The 22,115-nt window shown below is 37.3% G+C and overlaps 1 long non-coding RNA gene across 1 annotated transcript in view; it reads right to left on the reverse strand.

Annotated features, from left to right (window-relative positions):
- Positions 1-22,115, reverse strand: part of LOC129143608 (uncharacterized) — a 111,622-nt gene that overhangs the window by 39,874 nt on the left and 49,633 nt on the right. The gene's annotated exons all lie outside the window — the stretch shown is intronic.

A 22,115-nucleotide genomic window follows, 5' to 3' on the forward strand; every position in this document is an offset into this window, starting at 1 on the left:
TGAAAATAAAATCAATTGAATAGGGCTGTTGTGTTTTTCTGCACTCATCCAGAGACTGGTTGTGGGAGGAGGGCTGATTGATAGGAAGGAGTGGTGCCCACCTTTAATCTGGAACAGTGCTGGAATTTTTTAAAGAATCATCTCAGCTAACAAAAAATGACAGAGGAGAGAATATTCAATACATGCCAAGGGGACCTGAGAAAGCCACTGTTTGTGGGAATTTAGAAAGAGAGGACAATTTAGGTCTTCCCAGGGACTCCCACAATCTTCCTCATTCTCAAGTTTAGGGATTTAGAGACCACAGAACTCCTGTCTCCAAACATGCCTAACAGCTACCAATTACTTGATGAATCTTGGATGAAGGCCAGTTATATTGGACACCTATGGTTTGTATCCCTGCAAGGATTAAATCCAGGTCAACCAAAATCAGAAGTGTCCATTCCTCAAGTTACAGAAGACTGTGCTAAGCAAATAAAAAGAAAACCTATTTTTCTAGACCAGAGTAATCCAAGCTAGCTTGGAGCTCATATTTAAGAGCCAATAATATCCTGTTCTGTAATAGCCATTTGCTGTGTTGTTCAAAATATATTCCATTCTACTGTAGAAGACAGGAAAACAAAGGGATACATGAAATTCCTATGATGTGTTAAACAACAAAGCGACCCTTAAGACAGAAAAGCTAAGTACAGCATGTGAGTGTGAACAAAAATAGAAAGGGAAAGAAAGACCAAGAAAACACTATATGTGATACACTAGATATATATATATATATATGAGAAAATTAAGCATTCACTATTCATTAGGTCTTAATTTGCTCACTCTTTTTTGCCTTCCATTCTGGTACCCATAGCAGCTCATCAACCTAATTGGTGAATTTCAGTGGTTTGCCCCTGATTGTCTTGGAGAGAGTAAGAATGTTCCATTGGCTCCCTCTTTCATTGCTCAAAACCCAACTCTGGTATAACACACCATCACTGGAGAAGGATGATGTGGCAGAGGGAAAAGGAGTATATATACCAACATTGCAGAACATTCAGCTAGTGTGCTTCCACCCCTCTCGCACTTTAACCTCAATGAGTCAACCTACCCCATGACTTTCACCTTGTCTCTTTTCTGTGTATTTAAAATTGATTTAATAAGCCCCGTGCTTCTAGCATCTTTATTGGTCTGTGAGTCTTTCTGTTCTATGACTTCTAGTATAATCTGCATAACAGTGTAGTTGGAAGCTACCACTACATCAAGGTGATTTCCCACATGGCATCTTCTTGCTTTAGAATACATGCACCCAGGGGAGGCTGTGGAGAAAGCTCTCCAACCGGTGCCCAGGCTCTAAGAATATGTTGTGTATATACCTTTTCCCTTTCTGAACATCAGTTCACATTGTACTGGCAGAAGAGAAAACTAGAGGAGAAAACTGGAAGAATGGATTTATTGGATAGTTTAAGAAAGTAAGTGTGGAACAAATTTTTTTTTTTTTTTTTTTTTTTTTTTTTTTTTTTTTTTTTTTTTTTGAGACGGAGTCTCGCTCTGTCGCCCAGGCTGGAGTGCAGTGGCGCGATCTTGGCTCACTGCAAGCTCCGCCTCCCGGGATCACGCCATTCTCCTACAGGCGCCTGCCACCATGCCCGGCTAATTTTTTGTATTTTTTAGTAGAGACGGGGTTTCACCGTGTTAGACAGGATGGTCTCGATCTCCTGACCTTGTGATCCACCCACCTCGGCCTCCCAAAGTGCTAGGATTACAGGCGTGAGCCACTGTGTCCGGCCTGGAACAAAGATCTTGAACTTAGTTTTACCCACTGCCTTTGTTCTGTTTGGGCTGTTGTAACAAAATGTCTTGGATTGGGTAATTTATAAACAACGGAAATTCATTGCTCACAGTTTTGGAAGCTGGAAAGTCCAAGATCAAGGCACCAGTTTTGGGGTCTGGTGAGGGCCTGTTCCTCATAGATTGTGCTTTCTATGTGTCTTTACAAGGCTGAAGGGGCAAACAAGTTCTCACAGGCCTTTTCCATAAGGGCACTAATTCCTTTTATGAGGGCAGAATCCTCATGAGCTAATCATGTCAAAAAGGCCCCACTTTTTAATACCATCACCTTAGGGGTATTTCAACATATGAATTTTTGGGAGACATAAACATTCAGAACACCACACCCATGTTCTATCAAAGCTTTCCTTTGATAGAAATTCTTTTTTGTTTATTTGTTTAGGATTAAAAAATAATAGTACTGCACCACCACCCAATATGCACAAAAATTTTGCTTCAAATTGCAAGACATTTTGGAATTTCCTAAAATGTACCTAGAGGTTTCTGGTGAAGAACCCTAGGTTACAAGGTATGAACACAGCAGAATGAAGACTAGGAAATGAAGAAACAAACTACATTTATTATGGTGACCCTCGTACATAAAATAATCATGATTTTCTGATCTCATATCTATGCATTTTTTTACTGTCTAATAATTTATTTTCTCCAAGAAGAACAGAGTGAATTGTCAATTCTCAATAGTTCTAACAAGGTTTATGTTCCATTATGTCTTTTTTAATTGATGCTGATGAAGATAACATTTAGCTGCTGCTTTCCAAAGGCAGTACAATGAAAAACAATATAGCTCAAACTTAATCTCTGAGAATTTGATTATTTCTGGATTTTTAAAGGAGTGACACTTTCAATAATGATAAAAGTCTCTCTAATATATCAAGAGACTGTATTTTTATTTAAATCTTTAGAAACAAAGGGAGATAGCTTTCTCACCCATGATCTTTAGGACGTTGTTAGGTTACTATTGTGGTAAAATGGTCACCAGGTGGCGCTGCTGTATTAGTCTCTAGTGGATTCCAAACCCAAATCCCAGGTTCTCTATTCCTACACAAAACCAGTAATGTGAGATAAGGCTGTTAAGAGAAAGGATCACCATTAACTGGGCACTCACTCTGTGCCAAGAGCTGCACCAAGTGCCCTCACATACTTGAGTTCATACAACTTTCGCAAGAGTGCTCTGAGATAGGGATTGGAAAATTGTCCCCATTTCCCAGATGGGGCTTGGAGAGTTGGGCAACCTACCCATGGACCTATACTTAGGAAGGGCTAGAGAGTGCTTTAAAAATACATACAAATTCTCAACCCCTGGCTTCAAAAATTTCTTCTGAAATGACTTTGGGAAATGCCAATGGGGAAGGCAGTTGTTTGTGCATGTGTGTTCTTACTTGTTTGTTTTTAATCAGCATTTTTTTTAATAGATTGCCTCACTTGGCCTGGGATTTGTGATTTCTGTAGAAGAAGGGCATTGTACACTTATTCTAATCACCTTAGTGACAAAACTCAACACAATTCACATTTTCTGTTCCAGAAATAACTTGCTGTTTCAATCTTTTCTGTATTTGAGTCTGTCTGATTTACTCTAGAAGGAAAGTACTTGTCTACCAAATAGATAGGTTTAACTTTTCATTGACTCATTCATTGAACAGTTTCTAGCAAATGGACCCTCCATAAATAATTTAATGATGCCAAAAGAGAGTAGGCATTCTTGTTTGTAAGGTATTGTATTCTAGTAAGTACCAGTTTGTGACATTTTGGTGTGAAATAAGATCAGAGAGTTTTGTGGGCAATATGTTTAACCCTTGCTGCTGCTTACTCCCTAGTTCAGCCCCTTAACAGAGTGTCTGTTATCTTTTTCCCAAGTGATCTGGGACATTTAATTCTTTTGACAGCAAGGAGAGTGGAATATGCCATTCTAAGTTGGACATAACTTTTCAAAGTTATAGGACTTGGCCATGTTTTCATGGTACAGGCAAAATCCACACACAGGATCAGCTAAGTACAAAAGCCAATGATTTTCCTCCTAATAATGCTGAATCTATTCATATGGCTTGAAGGAATGAATTGTTTGCCCAAAATAACTTTTCTATTACCTGGCACTTCACCATTATAACTTTATTCTTAGAGATAGATAACAAAATTTTAGAAAAAATACCAGGCAAGCAGTGAAAAGAGCTTGGATTTTGACTTTAGGTATACCATCTGCAAAACATTTTTTCTTCCTTTCTGAATGTCAGGTTTTTTATGTCTCAAAATACATACTTTTTGTTTCTCAGAATGATTATGATAAAACAGGCAATATATATATATCATGTGTAAATGCTCTAAAAATTATCATCAATCAAGTGTTATGCATAATTTTAACTGTTGAGTTCTGATGTTTCTCTTTAAAGATGTTTTTACAAGGGTGACTCCTGAGAGTTAAAGACAAGATTAATATCTAAGAAGATGAAAGGAGGCAATGGTAGAACCAAGGTGACACTTAGCTACTTTGCAATGCTGCTCAGATTCTGGAGGACACAAATGCCAGGCTTGAAGCCACCAGCTTCCAGGCCACAAGAACAAGAGAACACAGAAACATAGCTGCTGGTTGAGCTAAATTCACCCACGATTTTGAATGATAATCCTATTTTATCATCCAATCACCAGACACGCTCTACCTTCTTAGGACTTCCTACATATCAGCATATAATCTAAAGGCAGCTACTGATGGAAGGGGGCAAGTGTTAACAATTTGAGAAGACTACTATACATTGTGAACTGAAAACAATATTGAAGAACTAGGGGCAGAATCTTCTTTAGACCTCGAGTTGATAAAGCATGTTTATCCCAACAAGTAGACAGTATCAAAATAGTCACACCAATAGGTAGGTTGCATCAAACAAATATTTCTAAGACAAACTATTTCTACCAGAAAATGTAACAAGGTCTGGCCTCTAAAACACCTGAAACAAGTCTAATGAGCATAAGATACTGGCTGTGAGATATATGCATAGCTCTGCCTCTTTGCCTGCTGCCATGATCTCCTGCCCCTCTTGTCTTATGGTTGATTTGTTTCCTGTTTGTTTTGGGTTTTGATTTTTACTTTTTACTAAAATGCAGTAAGATAATAAACAAACAACAATATACCATGAATGATCAACACAATGATGTCCACAAGCTGAACACACAAGAATAACCAAGAAACAGAATATTATTAGCAACCAAAAAGATATCACTTTCCCATGCTCTGTTTCAGTCATTATGCAAACCCTTCTTCCAAAGGTAACTCTATCTTGAACTCTAAAACCCTAGAATGATTTTTGTCAGAATTTTACTTTACATAAATGCAAGCTGGCATGTTTTTATGAGAATATAGCTGTTATACATGAAGAGAAAACTAACAATTTTGCTTGTGTTTGAAACCGCAAGATATCTATTATTCCTCTGAAAACTATACACATGGCTATATTACCCAATTTAAAGACCTTCAGTTTCAGAGATCTGACAAATTATTTCTACCATCTCTTCAATGTTTAACATCACTTACAGCTTAGCAAAAGTCCTAAACTAAATGTCCATGAGAGAGTATTAACCAGCCTATTTTATTTTATTTTTATTTTATTTTTGAGACAGGATTTCACTCTGTTGTCCAGGCTGGACGGCAGTGACACAATCTCAGCTCACTGCAACCTCTACCCCCTGGGCTCAGGTGATCCTCCCATGTCAGCCTCCTGAGTAGCTGGGACAACAAGCGTGCACCACCATTGCCTGGCTAATTTTTTGTAGAGATGGGGTTTCACCATGTTGCCCAGGCTGGTCTCGAATTCCTGAGCTCAAGTGAGCCATACTTAAAAGCAATTGCTGAGTCCTAAGGAAAGACTGGTTGTAAGGCTTCATTTAAGGTTTGGTGGCATGTCATTTATTGTCTGCTTATTCAGACAATAATTGACATGGGGCAGCTGATTCCAGACTTCAATGGGAGACCCTCCAGAGCTAGAAGTTGCCAATATACCATCGTTTACAAAGCATATCATATGGAATATATTAAACCCACACCCACCAACTAAAATGACAACTCCTTTGGCTTCTGATTATAATTTTAAATTGCTTAGGGCTTTCTTACGTAGATTTTGCCATCGCTTTCTTACTTTCCTGACACTGAATCTTTCAGGTCAGTGATCAACCAGGTCTCTTTATGCTACTACCCAGGTATGTGCTTTGGGGTTTACATAGCATTTGGGGTGGAGAGATTACCATGCATACATCCTTTTACCAAGGTGGTCCTGCAAGCAGGAATCAAAGCCTTTGTAAAACTAACATAAAGCCTACTACTTTGATGAACCCTCTGCAGAATTTCTATTAAAATATGCATTGTGGCCAGGCACAGTGGCTCAAGCCTATAATCCCAGCACTTTGGGAGGCAGAATGGAGGTGGATCATTTGAGCTCAGGAGTTTGAGACCAGCCTGGCCAACATGGCAAAAACCTGTCTCTACAAAAATACAAAAATTACCCGGGTGGGGTGGTACGCACCTGTAGTCCCAGTTACTTGGGAGGCTGAGGCACAAGAATCACTTTAGTCTGGGCGATGGAGGTTGCAGTGAGCCAAGATGGCACCATTGCACTCTAGCCTGGGTGACAGAGTGAGACTCTGTTTCAAAAAAAAAAAAAAAATATATATATATATATATCAAATTTTAAAATATTAATATATTTTATATATTTTTAAAATTTTAAGGCACAATGCATGTATGTATATATATCTACACATGTATATATACATACATATATATGTATTTTATTTTTTATATACACATATGTGTATATATATATGTATGTGGACATATATATACGCTTCTGTGTGTATATATATGCACTGTGTCTTAAAATTTTGGTTAGAGAAGTGAGTTCTTTGAGGTTCTGATATGCCTGAGTCTGGGTATCAGGGATTTGACTTTTGCAAGATCTCTTTCTCACGTTCTCTTTGTCTCTTTCTGGAGATTCCTCTCCAATTTTCCTGGTGGGAGTTTGGAGGAAAAGCGTGCAAGAGGGAGCACATTCTGTTATATTTGCAGATTCTCTGGGCTCCACACTCTCACACTAGCCCACAGGCTGTCTTTAGCAACTCATTAAGAATGTTTAGGGGAATCATATTACCGGGCTTATATGGTATACAGAGTTGAATGGTGTCTCCCTCCAGACCTGCTCAAAAAAGATATGTTTAAGATGTAACCTCCAGAAGCTGTTAATATGACCTTATCTGGAAATAAGGTCTTTGGAGATGTAATCAAGTTAAAATGAGATTAGGGATTAGGGTAGGCCCTAAATCCAATATGACTGGTGTCCTTATAAAAAGAGGAAAACTTGGACACATATGCACACACACACAGAAGGAAGACAGCCATGTGAGAACCAAGGCAGCAACTGGAGAGATGAAGCTGCAAGCCAAGGGATGCCAAGGATTGCCGGAAGCAACCAGAAGTTGAAAGAGAGGAGTGGAACAGATTCTTTCCTAGAACCTCAGAGGGAGCATGGCTCTGGGACACCTTGATTTCAGGATTCTGGCCTGAAAATCAAGAACTGTGAGAAAATAAATTTCGGTTGTTTTAAGGCACCTAGCTTGTGGTACTTTGCTATGACAGCCATGGGAAGCTAATACAGAAGTGCTGTGCTGGACTCCTATTGACTCCAGTGGGGATGGCACCATGTTCAAGAGGCCAAAGAACCAGAGCCAGTGAAGGAGACACAGGGTTTACTGGGGGGACTTACGTATGGTGTGGTTCAGTGGCAGTGGGCTGAATAGGAAGACCACTACTGTCTGTAGAAAGCATGCAGTTTATACAGCACTTTCACATCACACGTTTCACCTAGCAATCTCCACTTACCCCAAAAACAAAGGGCCTTTATTCCTTGGACCACCTGTGTTCCAAGAGTTAAGCCGTGAGTTCCTTCACAGATAAGGAGTGAATTTCTGGGCTGGTCACTTCCTGATTCCTTGACTCAGAACTCTAAAGCAACATGCTTCTTAGACCATAGGGTCATTCTCAGGGTTTGCTTCAGTTGTGACTGTCAGGTGCCTCTGCCATGCAATAAGACATGCACAGAAACTGCTGCAAGCAAGCAGATGCTTACTCAGGTCCTGTTTTTCTCAGGAGATAACTCTTTTCTAAGATTTTACTATAGTGAGTTACCCTGTGACCTCAGTTTTCTGATGGCCTCAAGAAAAGTCATCAAATTTGCAGCCTGTCCAACATTTTCAATGTTGTAAGTGTGGAGCTCTCTATCTTTCTACATGTCTGAGCTGAAACTAGAATTCTTGATTATGTTAGTTTTTAATTTCAAAATCCTAACCAAATTTCCTTAAATAAGACATGTTACTCTGAGGCTAACTAGGAACCAACAAAAAGAAAGACTTTTGACTTCTATGATAGCAGTTTCGTTATTTCCCCACTGGTACTTTGATCTTTCCAGACCCTCAAAACAAAAGGAAAGACAGGACAAAGAGCACCATGTTTTCTATCTCTCCATTGTCTTGCTTCAGTATTGGTGAAGTCAGGGTCCCCCGAGAGTGAACTGATCTAGGAAGACAGTAGCCAACAATTCTGATAGGAAAGGGCTTATCAGAATTGAGATGGTTTTCTTGCTACACTTAGCTACTGCACTGGAAGTCATCATGGCAGGAAAAGTAAGGTAAAAACCAGAAGTTTATTGATTAATGAGGGCTTTTCCAACAGCAATTAGGGCACGCTTCCTTCACCTCTCTACTCTAGACGCTGCTATTACTTGTACCTAACACTACGGAGACATTTTATTCCTCTAAGACTCTTGACATTTTTTGACAACTCCCTTGTCTGATATTCAATAAGGTTATTTTCCAAGGTAAATTTATTTTATACAGTACAAAACATTAAAACTTTAACAATCTTTACACATAGGCATCCATATTCATGAGCAATATATCTACTACACTTCTAAACAGGAAATATACCTAAAAATATTAAGTGTCATAAAAACGGGGCATCCAGGGTGTAATAATTCCCCCCAAGTCCCTCTCTACTACTGTAGCAGAGGTACAGTCCAGCAGTAAAAGTACAGTCTTTCAAATCAGGCAACTTGTGTTTAATTTTCAGCTCTCCATTGTTAACATTATAAACCTTGTTTTCCTCATCTCTAAAATAAGTAAACTAATAGTATCTGTCTCATGTGAGTTTTTGTGAGTTAAATAAATACATGTAAAACATTTGAAAGGGTAACTGGCATATAGTAAGTGCTCAGCAAACATTGAATGCTATTATCTTATTAAAAGATTCTGCTGAAGTCAAGAATACAAGAAACCTACATCAATATGCAGTGGTTGAGGCCAGCAACCATTTTCAGGGGTTAGAAAGGTAACCTTTTTGAGATACCAGATAGATCCTGGTTGAAAGGTGAACAGGGAGTCGAGTTCACAAAGATCTTACTACTTGACCTACAGCAAGTTGGATTTTTCTCAGACAGTACTTCTCTAAATCTTTTCACTCTTTAGGGCTTCTGATTAGATTAAGACTTGTTTTTTTTTTTTTCATTCCAGTTAATTATGGAGGAAGAAAACCGAAGAAAGAAAATTGTTTCAGTGTCTGGCAAAGAAGTGAAAACTGTGAAGAAAGAGAACCTGGTTCTGCTCTGAAACATCAAGAAGTGTGGCAGGTGGCTAGGTGCTTAGGTATGAGGTCCACTTCGAATCAGCTGGACCCAGTGCAACAAGAAATAAAAAGACATCTGTGTTCTTTTGCTACTGATATATGAGAAATTAATAACCCTTTTTTATAGCACTGAACAAATTCCAAAATCATCATAGGTCTGTAACTTTCATATTCTCTAGTACATATGGTTAGTAGAGCAGGGATTTATTGTTCTTTTATACAGATGGGAACACTGAGGCTCAGAAAAGACACATGATTTTCCAGGTGGCAGACGTTATTGTAGATCCTTTCAGGAATTAATCCACAGTGGTGAATGGAAAAGAAATCTCTATTTAACTTAAAACAAATGGGTAAGAATGTCATTCTATGTATTTCTTCTGAGGCATTCTTCTAATTCTGAAACATTATAAGAGTCTTTCCAGTCTTAGAGGATGCCTAAAACATCTCTTCTATATTGGGCTATTACTACTTAATTCATTATTTGAAACAAAATATGACATCTTTAGTACACCTTGATGTTTTTGTCCTTCTGCTCTTTTGTTTGCAAACTCTGACCTTTTGCCTCCTCCAACTTTCCTCCTCCCCATCCACTCTGGAGGACAGCTAGGAGGTAAATGCTGAAGCTGGCAATGTGTGCTCACCTCCCAGGCTCTGCCTTCTCCCTCATGAGCTGCATGTGTATATTCCTCACATGAAAATTTGTCAGCAGCCATTGTGAGTCCCAGTCCCCTGTACACCTCAAACCCTGGCTCTTGAATTTGTGTCTGTGTTAGCCATACTGTTGTCTGGGTGATGCTTGCCTATTGTGGTACACAGCTGAAGCAGGATATCTATTCTTCTTTAACACTTCTCTGTCTTATTAAGTGAATTGGACCCAGTCTTGGCTTCTAGAAAAGTCAGCGTTTTGAATGAGTTTCTTATTAGCTTTCTTTTTTTTCCATCTGTATTTAGCTATGTTATAAAGTCCTTATTTATTTTTTTCTCTGGTTCATTGCCTTTCTGTCTCCATGTCTTTGGCTCTCTCAGTTTGGATTTTTGTTTTCTTTAATTTTTTTCCTAATTATTCTGATTGTTCATAACGATTATAGAAAATTTGGAAAATGCAAACTTATAGAAGAAAATAAATACCTATCATAACTGCACAACAGAGAAATTTGTTTCTTTAACTCTTTTGTTTTCTATATTTAATTCTATATGCAATCCTACATGCATAGACATATTATGACAGTATGTGTCATTTTTTCACTTACATTGTGAACAGTGTCACTATATTATTTTCAACTGCACTGTTTCAAACATCACATTAAATTCCCTCAAATAGACGTGCTATAAACCATCTCTGGATTTAATTAATTAAAAAATAAAAGTATCATAAACCATAGTATTGAGCAGTGATGGACAATCCACTTTTTAGGAGATGCACTTTAAACTATTTAAGTAAAAAAGTCAGCATCCATTAGCAATACCCAGAAGACTGCCTCATGTTATTTACTTTAAGCTACTTATATTTGATGGCCAGGACACTCAGATTTTTGTGGAGGATTTCAGGATCCATCAATCAATCAATCAATCAATAATACTGTACTTGAGATAGTATGTGGTGAGTTATACTTAATTTTTAAATTCTTATTTTGATTACAAATTTATTTTCCTTAAATGGGGAAAAAAACAACTGAAGTTGAATGTCAAGAAGTTCTTATTTTTACATACAACAGTAATTTAGAATGAATGAGAGAGAGTTAGTATCCAACTACTCCGCCATAAAAAAGAAATGAGTTAACGGCACTCACAGCGACCTGGATGAGATTGGAGACTATTACTGTAAGTGAAATAACTCAGAAATGGAAAACTAAACATTGTATGTTCTCACTGATATGTGGGAGCTAAGCTATGAGGATGCAAAGGCATAAGAATGATACAATGGACTTGGGGGATTTGGGGGGAAGAGTAGGAGGGAGGCGAGGGATAAAAGACTACAAATAGGGTGCAGTATACACTTGGGTGATGGATGCACTTGGGTGATGTGTGCACCAACATCTCACAAATCACCAACTTACTCATGTAACCAACATGAGTTATAAAGAACAACTAATGACCTGTAATAACCTATGGAAAAATAAATAAAGAAAGAAAGAAAGAAGAAGAAAAAAGAGATAGTATTCAATAAAATAAAAGGTGAAGAACAATGTCTGGTATACCAGTCAGCTGAGTTACAAAAACAAAAATCTGTGTCTGTGTGTACATGTGTGTTTTGATATATTTTATATCTTTCCTTTTGTGTTTATACATATCCATACCCACACACAGGATCTGCTTGTACAGGGATAGAATGTCTCTAGAAACAGTTACAAGGAAGTTATCACACTGGTTTACTCCATGGGTGGAGGTACGGGAGCTTGTGTTTAAAGGAAATTTTTTTACTATATACTTTTCACATCTTTTGCGTCATTTTGTGAATGTGTTACTCTTCCAAATAAACACACACATTAACAAAACAATACAAACACTAAGGAAAAAATTTCAGAAGAGAGAGGTGAATATTTTTGACTCAGATATCCATCTGGCTTTTGAATTCTCCAGTACTCCTTGCAATGAAATTGTCAAACTGCCAACAGAGAAGCATTATTCAGGGTTCTTGGTTTTCTGAGTGTCAGGGCTCTCTTTGGCATTTGGTAATACTTTAGAAATGTTTACAGAAACAAAATTCATGAGAATAAAATATAGAAGTTATATTGAAAAAATTAAAATATTTTTAATTTGTCGATTTAGTAATAAATGAACTGCATTATTAATGCTATATATGATTTACTGACATGAAATTTTGAATTATCTACAAAAATTGTAGTGTGATATAAAATGATTCATAATTTCTATTGGTGATAAAGCACTCTAAATAGTACTGTGGTTTGTTGTTTACAATTGTCATTAAACGAAATGTTAAATTTCTGTTGGATGTTAGTAAGAATAAAGGAATATATTTTTTTCCTACTCATGTTCACAGACTCCTGAAAGAGTTTTTGGGGGTATGCTGGAAAAGAAATAACTTTGGATCAATCCACTGAACAAAACGTAGTAAGGTCTATGATGGAGCACTAGCCAGCCTGAGGATATCCCAAGACTCACCACAGAGACAATGTGTGAGCTGGGTCTTACAAGACAAGCAAGAATTTGCCAGATGAATAAGGAGAAAAATGAACGTTTCAAGAGAAGGAACAATGTGAACAATAGCAGAAGGGTGTGGAAACTTGTGGAACTGCAACACAGAGACAACTATTTGTATTTCATTAATCCTGATGCACAAAGTAAAGGGAGGAGTTGGGGGAGATGAGTCTGCAGAGAAGGGCACGAATGTGCATTGGAGAACACTGTACGCATTGCTGAGGAGCTTGGATTTTATTCAGTGAGCAACGGGGAGCCTCTGAAGAACTACAATGAGGGAAGTTACATGGTCTGAATTGTGTTTTCTGTTGAGTGCTCTGGCTGCACTATGGAAGATGGGTTTAGGTTGGTGGGAGACCTAAGTTTGTGCAGAGATAAGTAGTAATGAAATGGGAACATACCTTTTAGAATGAGGACAAAGGATAGAGCTAAGAAATACTTAAGATACAGTGGTAGATTGGGTCTTAAGTCTCTAATTCTTTGTGTTCTCCCTGTTTTGGAATTACACGCCCACAGCATTTGCCACGTAACATTGTCCCTTGCACTAGAGGCAGAGTATATTTCCCACCCCTTGTCTTTGGGCTTAACTATTTTCTTTAGACAATGGGATACGAGTAGACTTGTTATAAACAGAGGTTTGAAATGTGAGTATGCAATTAACCCTCTTGAATTTATCACCACAAAACATACTCTAGGTAGCTTCTAGTTCCAGGAGGATGGGAATACCCCTGAATCTCATACTTGGTCTGAGGCCAAACCCAGTTGCCTTGCAGTCTGAAGCAGAGCATCCCTGATAGGTCTGGCCTAAATCAGCAGAACCACAGTCACCCCCTAGAACCATATAAATGAGAACAAATGCCTACAGTGGCTGGCCACTGAGATTTTCAGGTTGTTTTTTATGTAATACAAGGTGATGAGTAGAGATATTAAGTTAGAAGTATTCAGTAGTTGAATGGATATAGAGTTTAGAAAATGGGGAACCAGTGGAAGAGATTCTCTAGGTTCTGATTAGAGTAATTGAGGATATAACAGTTCAAAAAATGAGACAGAATTAGTGGAAGAGAAACAGCTTTTGTGGCAGAAGTTAACGAGGTCACTATGAGATATTTTGAGTTGGAACTCTTGGTGAAACATTTACGTGAGATGATTTAACCTTCAGTTGTATACTTAAGTCAAGGTTTGAAAAGAAATCACGATTGAAGTCAGAAAAGTGTAAGTCATTAGGTTATAGTGGGTAGCTAATATCATGAAAGTTATTAAGATGGCTCAGGGAGAGGGAATAGTGAATATAAAATTGGGCCAAAGAAAAAACAGTGATAATTCAAAGAAAGTCTTGATAGAGTAGAAGGAATCAATAAAAGATGCTGAGAAAAAAATTGTTTATAGCTAGATGGAGAAACACAGTATTACAGAAAATAAGAGATAAGTGAGTTTTAAGAAGAGATAGAACAATATTATTGAATATGGCTATGATGGGCTGGTGTAGAGCCAAACTGCAAGTGGCATGATTTGAGAGGAAAATCTTATTTTTGTCAGGAACATATTCCTAAACTAGCAATTGCATCCATATATCTCAACCACAAGCAGGCCTTTATGTAATGGAATAGCAGATTCGGGAGATTAGTTACCTCTATATAAGTCTATTTATAATGTTATAAGCAAAATTGAACAGATTACTTTAAAACCCTACATCTCAAATAATAAAGTATTTCTTCAGACTCTTTACATAATTAATATCTGATTCTTGAAACAACCATGGAGGTAGGAGCAACCGATGAATTGTCATTCAAACTCAAACTTCAAATTTGGCTTCAAATCCCATTATTTCTTTAGCAACATTACATCATATAGATTATGGCTACAAAGTGGAATACCAATTATGTGTGAGTGTGTTTCCATGTCTCAGTGTCTAATGAGCCCATTTGATCTATGAGAATCAGTTGGGTTATTACCGAAAGCAGACAAGAGCATTTTAGCAGTAACTATGCTTTATTGCATCTGTTAAGCAGAAATGTAGGTAATCTAGGATCAAGGCATGACAAAACGTGTTTCTAGCTCTGTTTTAAAGCCTTATTATGCTTTGCCTAAACGTTTTAAAACATTATGTTCCAGCAATGTTGGATTTAATTGAAAGCTGTCTTATAAAATTAATTCAGTCAAATGCAATTGGTGAAAGTTGTTGAGAGACAGTGGTGTTCATTTTTTCAAGTGCTGAAATTCTGATGGAGTCTGGGGCAGAGGAAAAAGAGTAAGACAATCAGTAGGAAGATAAATATTTCCATTTTCTTTTTAAATAACTGGTTATGATATGCATTTTAGGGTCATGTCCCACCACTCAGCAACAATTAATGCTAGAATATTGGTTATGTTAGTGAATATGCTTCTTTCCACTTTTTTCGCAGAATATCTACAAATTATATCATTGACAAATTGAGATGATATTCTTACAGAGTCCTTTTTAAAATAAAATTTTATATTCTATTTAGTTTTTTTATACAAGTGCTTCTCAAACTATCTGTAATAATCATTTATTTTTGCTTTAACTTCTAGTCTGTCGTAAACCAATACTTTTGTAAAACACAACAAAAACTTTCTAAATGAAATTAAATTAAACAGACACACAATTTAAGTTCCCTATTTTTAACTATTATTAAATTCAACTGACATTAAATTATAAAGTTTAAAAATGCCGATTCTCAAATTTTGTTGTTATCTCCCCATAGGACAGTAATAAACCTTTCACCCACTGGCACCTGCCTCATTACCACACTTTGAGTAGCCCTATGCTACAACATCTTTTTTAATTTTTTTCTTTTCTTTTCTTTTTTTGTGATGGAGTCTCGCTCTGTCGCCCAGGCTGGAGTGCAGTGGTGCAATCTCGGCTCACTGCAAGCTCGGCCTCCCAGGTTCACGCCATTCTGCTGCCTCAGCCTCCCGAGTAGCTGGGACTACAGGCGTCTGCCACCACGCCGGGCTAATTTTTTGTATTTTTAGTGGAGACAGTGTTTTACCATGTTAGCCAGGATGGTCTCAATCTCCTGACCTCGTGACCCGCATGATTCGGCCTCCCAAAGTGCTGGGATTACAGGCGTGAGCCACCACGCCCAGCCTACAACATCATTTTTGATATGATATATCCACTACATTATTCATATACACAGACATGTGTTCCAGGCATCCCTTCTGCCTTATTTCCTTTTTAATAGGTTTCAACAGGAACAAGTTTGTGAAGACCAAAGTCAACAGTTAAGGGAGTAGTTACCATCGGAAGTAAACTCTATTGTACTTGAGGAGGGTAAGGTATAAAATTTAGTTACTTGAAATAAAATGAATAAAATGCATAACTTTGCACAAAGTATAAAATAAATAAAATGCATAATTTTGCACAAAGTATAAAAGACAATAAGTGCTTTTGGAGAAACAGTCAAAACAAGAAGAAGTTGGCAGAACAGTAGAATGCTTTTTATTCTTTGATCTTAGAAATGGAAAGAGCCCAGAGCATAATTAGTCTATGTCAGATAGAGTTGTCTGTCATACAGAAGGTTTGTATCAGATCATTATTTTCAAAACTGGAAGACATGTTACACTGTTAGTATACAACATGTTATTTGGTGATACACTGATAAGTATGTTTCTTATATTTGTATTTATGAAAATTGATAATTTTAGAAAAATAAAACTTAGCATCAAGATTCCATCATGGCCGCTATCACTTAAAATAAGGTTAAATAGTAAAAATAATTAAGAGAATTAAAAGAAAAGCATGAATTAATAATAATATAGGTAGTATGAAAATATGGCTCTGTGGAAATTACTCAATTTGGAGGAAATCCGGATTGGATACAATTTAAGGTACTATTCATAGCCAAAATTCTATATATTTTCAGCTATTGCTTTGGAAAATAATATATATCTTAGAACTCTGGACCTTGGGGAAATGGGTGGAGACACAGAGAGAGAAGGTTATTTTCATTACTATTGCTGTGAAGCAAATCACCTTAAAATTAGTGGCTCAAAACAACCATTTTATTATGCTGATTGATAATGTTGGTCAGGAATTCAGGGAGGGAACAACAGAAATGGCTCATCTCTATTTTAGGTTACTTGAGGCCTCAACTGGGAAGACTTGAAGGGCCTGGGCTGGGAGGATTTAAAGATCAGGCTGATGACCAGGCTACCTACATGTTAGCTTAACTGTGTGACACAGCTTCCTAACAGTGTGGCAACCTCAGGGCAGTTGAGCTTCTTACAGATCTGTTCAGTGCTCCAAGAACAAGGTGGAAGTAGACTCATTGTTTCAGACTAAGTTTAAAAGTCATACAGCATTGCTTCTAATGTATTCTATTGATTACAAGAGTCGCAAGTCCACTCAGAAACACAGACCTTATCATTGAATGGGAGGAGTATCAAAGAATTTGCAACTGCTGTGTCTCAGAAAACATTACAACTAAGTACTTTGACCTAAAGGAGACTGGTGGAGGTCTCAGAAGGAAGAAGCTCACTCTGATTTTTCCTGTCTTTCTGTGTGAAGGATGGTTGTAAAGGAATTGATATGGTTAGGCTTTCTGTCCCCACTCAAATCCCATCTTGAATTGTCATCCCCATAATTCCCATAATCCCCATGTGTTAAGGGAGAGACCAGGTGGAGGTAATTGAATCATGGAGGTGTTTTCCCCCATGCTATTCTTGTGATAGTGAGTGAGTTCTCACAAAATCTGATGGTTTTAATATGGGATTTTCCTTCCTCACTGGGTTCTTCTTCTTCCTGCCACCTTGTGAAGAAGGTTTCTTGCTTCCCCTTTGCTTTCCACCATCAATTGTGAGTTTTCTGAGGGTTCCCCAGGCATGCTGAACTGTGAATCAATTAAACCTCTTTCCTTTATAAACTACCCAGCCTCAGGCAGTTCTTTATAGCAGTATGAAAATGGACGAATACAGGAATTTTCTGACCAACCTTGCCTCAAAATAGGTCATAATACCCTAGTTCCGAAGTGGTCCTGCCCCATAGCTGGGTTGGGGAGGGAAAGAAATGCTACACCAAGAAGCCAAGAAGAATCTGAACAAACAGGCCTTGCTGAATTTCCACTCTTGGTCATAAATAATAGATCACACTGTTTTTATACAATCACATTTCTTTCTACAAAATTGTCCATTCTTTACACCACCAAAGCATAAAAATACACGGTTTTCCCTGAGTCTTTGAGTCATTCCTGAAAGCTTCTGTTTCATGTAAAGCTTTGTTAAATAATTTTTTGTAGTTCTCTTACTAATCTGTCTTTTGTTATAGGAGTATTAGCTATAACCCTCATGAAGGGCAATAGAAAGTATTACCTTTTCGCTCCTACATAGCTATTTTTTTTTAAATAACCTTAAAGGATGAAAGTGAGCTACATGGCCATGCTTTTAATTTCTATTTCCCACACTTTTACAAATTTATTCAACTTGGTTATGAAATTTTCTCACTAGTATTTTCCACGCATGTGAGTTTAACAGTGTCCCTCCTTAAATCAATATCGCAAGAATAAGTACTTGGAACAAAGTCACCTGACAAGGGTACAACAGAAGTATCAATTAAACACTTCTACCACATTTACTGGGTTGCTTATCCAACTCCACACCCTAAATTCTTTTGATCAGAAACAATTGCCTGCAAATGGGAAGGAAAAACAAGATGATTAAGAGGTTTCCAATGAGAGATGCGTTCCATCTATTGCATTCTGTCCAATCACCTGGTGAATTTTAGTGATTATTCTTTTGGTGTATCTCACCTTTGTGCTATTACTCAGGGTAACGAGCAGAGAGCTTGAATTTTTTTAATGTGCTGATAAATATTTTCTGGTCATTTGCAATACTGCTCAATTCGTGGGATTTTTTGGTTGTCTTTGTTTTTTAAATTCTATCTCAGAAATAAGGAAATAAATAGGAAGACCCAGTATGGCACACTGCTATTCATAAGCAAGTTATCCTTTACTGTTTTAGCCACTGTTTAGTCATTGCCAAAGCAGTTCACATGCTCAAAACACAACTTGAAAAGGACAAAATTAATATGGCAAACTAGCCACTCAGAGCAGCTCTTAAAGGAGAATAAAAGATCGTATCTGATGTATATCTGATGTTTCCTTACAAAGGAGAAGGAAATCATTATCCATGTAGTAAAGTACATGAAACATGTAAGCTGGAAACCTAAATATTTGGTAGTAAAAGTTCCCATCTCTACATGGCTTTATCCTCACTCCTTGAAATAGTGAGATTGGTTCTAATGACTACATCCTTTTGAGTGGTGGTGTTCTCTTCCTCAACCCTATAATCCTCTTTGAAATAAGTTTTAGCCAGTAGAAATACTGTGCAACAGAAACATGTGATAATATGGTTAATATCCTTAAGAAGTACCCCTTACAAAAACAAAGCAAATTGGCTAAGAAACTCTGTTCAGAACTTGAATTCCTTCTGTGGTGGGTTTTACATACATGCTACCTAGCTACCTTTTTTATTTTTCTTATAGCAGTTTGGTTGAACTAGCCATGTATTTCAAAGCGAAGTATTTTGGAGGGATCCATGATAATGAACAATGTTTCTCAAGTTTTAATGTGTACAGGATTACCAGGAGATCTTGTTAAAAGTGCAAATTATAATTCTGTAGGTCTGGGCTGTGGTGGATAGGCGTGTCCTGAGATTCTGGCTCCGAGGCTGCTGGACCCAAGACTACACTTTGAGTTACAAGGATAGGAGGACACAGTGTATTTTGGATTTTCACCCATTAGAAGAATTTCAAAAATAACTCTAATTATAATCAGCTTTGTATATTTCTCCATATACAAACTAGTTCAAATCATTACTGTAGTAGATTCAAATAAATAAATTTATCATCAACTAAAAAACATTTCCAGCTTTTTTACCAGAAACACAAAGATTGTTAATTTCAGAGTTAAATCATTAGGAGACATGAGATAAACGGCAAAATTACTTTAGTGTTTACTGAACATTTAATTAATTCATTTGAATTTATAGTTTTGACTTTGCAAGGCTGAGGTTCTTGAAACATGTTTTCCTTAAACACTAGCTGTTGTGTTCTTAACCTCAGAATCAGACAAACTGAACATTCAGTGCAGCCAACCACACATACAAACACACACATTGAAGCTAAATTTACTCTGTCCCTGTAGCATCCCCAAATGTGTGTGAAGAAACCATTCTAGACATTTCTATCAGGGTCCGACCCCGCCCCGTACTAATTTTCAAGCTCTGAGACGAAAAGAAAAGGCAACAGTGTGTAATTAGGGAAATCTATGATTTACACATTAATGAGCAAAGAAATGCAACCCACAGAGGGAAGAATGAAATTGTGGCCAGCTAATAAGTGTCTGTACTTATTAAGGCTAAAGAAACAACCTATGAAACAAATCTAAGCCTTTCCCAAACAGTGCAGGATAATTATATTTGGCATGAGTTCCACAGGGAAGATGCAGCTTCAGAAGCTTAAAGAACAGAGAAATGGGAAGAGGAGAGCCAGCTGAAGATATAAGTAAAACATTTTTCAGATATATCACAGATGAGGGAAAGGATAATGGTGAGAAAAAAAGACATTGAAGGCCATGGGGAGAAGGAGAAAAAATGAAATATGCCTTTTTAACCTCAGCCTTCATTCTGGAAGATGATGGGAAAATTTAAATTTCAAAGTCATCCACAAGAACTTGGAGAATAACCTTGATGGAAAATTTCTAGCAGGACTACCGAGATCTTTAATGCCAAAAATCAAAAGAAACAGATGAACAGTCCCTTGAAGAATTTATTCCTCTCCTGATGGTAACTTTGTTAAACACTGACTCTTATACTGGAAATGATGAAACAAATGTTATTTCTGCCTTTGAGAAGTTACAGTGGAAGGAAAAGTCTACAAACAGACATACTCATACACTGCAGCAGTCTGTACATGCAAGGCCAGTAAAAACTCTGGGCCTTTTTTTCATTGGGAGCCTTGGGTTCAAACCCCAGATCCTCCATTTACTAAGAAGTAAGTGACACCTTGAGGAAGACACTTAATCTTTTAGAATATCTGGTTACTTATCTTCAAAATGGAAATGATAACATGTCTAAGACAAGACTGTTGAGAGAATTAAATATGAGAGGGCCCAACTTGCAAACACATAATACTTATTTTTGTTTACTTTCTATCTGAATTAAAGCATTCTGCAAAGGGCCAAGTTTAAGGATGATGTCATGGACATTCACAATAGTAAATGTGCTTTCCTCACTATTTCCCTTCCTTCTTTTTCTCTATCCCTCCCTTTTTTCCTTTTAACATTACCAAAAATGTCATAATAATGAATACAATTGCTGTACTTGGAGAGCTCAGAGTAGAGTGGAATAAACAGAATTGTAAATCATTTCAGAGCAATGCAGCAAATTTTGTAGCAAGGTGAATCATAGTTATTGGGGAAGAATTAAGAATGAGACCTCTAATTATGGGCAGAGGGAATGGAAAGTTAAAGCTCATGGTAGTAAAAGTGTCTGGTAAAGGGTTTATAGAGGCAGTGACATCCAAGATAAGTTCAGACGAGATCAGGTGCATTCAGGGTGGCATGGCTATACACCAAGATAAGCTTAGGATGCCCAAATGGACCTAGTTCTAGTTATTTTCTTATCCCCAGTTCCTAGCACAGTGCCTGATACATAGTTGAATGTTAATAAATTATAATTAAATGGATGAATGATGGTGGTGGACAAAGAGTAGATTGGGCTCTCTAGACCAATGATTATAAATCATGGCTGAATATCAGAAGAACCTTAGGAAATTCTAACACTATAGTTTTAGGATGAAGTCCAGGATGATGAATTTTCATAAAGCTCCACAAATAATTTTGTAATGCATGCTCATGTAAGAATCACTGTACTCAAAAGGGAGAATTGCACATGTTGAGAATCAGAGACCCAAGGCTGCTTATTACAGGTAGATCATTAAGAATGCAACAAGAAGTAGCCTAAGGCATTTGGGATAGAATTATCAACAAAGCAAAGGAAGTTCTTCTCTCCCACTTATGAGGGAGGATGGGACCTAAAAATATTTTTTTTCAGTTGATATATAGTAGTTGTACATATTTTGGGGGTACATGTGATATTTTCATGCGTATATACAATAATCATGTGTGTAATGATCTAATCAAGGTAACTGGGATATCCATCACTGCAAACATTTATCTTTATGTGGGAACATTACATTCCTTCTAGCTATTTTGAAATATATAACAAATTATGGTTAACTATAATTTTCCTCGTTTACTATCAAATACTAGAACTTATTCCTTCTGTCTAATAGTATTTTCATCCCCATTCACTAACTTGTCTTTCTCCTCCCTTCTCCCTTCCCTTTCCAGCCTCTGGTAACCACCGTTCTACTTTCTATGTCCATGAGATCCACTTTTTTAGACCCCACACCTGAGGGAGAATATGAGATATCTGTCTTTGTATACCTGGCTTA

Source organism: Pan troglodytes, chromosome 2, assembly GCF_028858775.2.
Source record: "Pan troglodytes isolate AG18354 chromosome 2, NHGRI_mPanTro3-v2.0_pri, whole genome shotgun sequence".
Lineage (NCBI taxonomy): Eukaryota > Metazoa > Chordata > Mammalia > Primates > Hominidae > Pan > Pan troglodytes.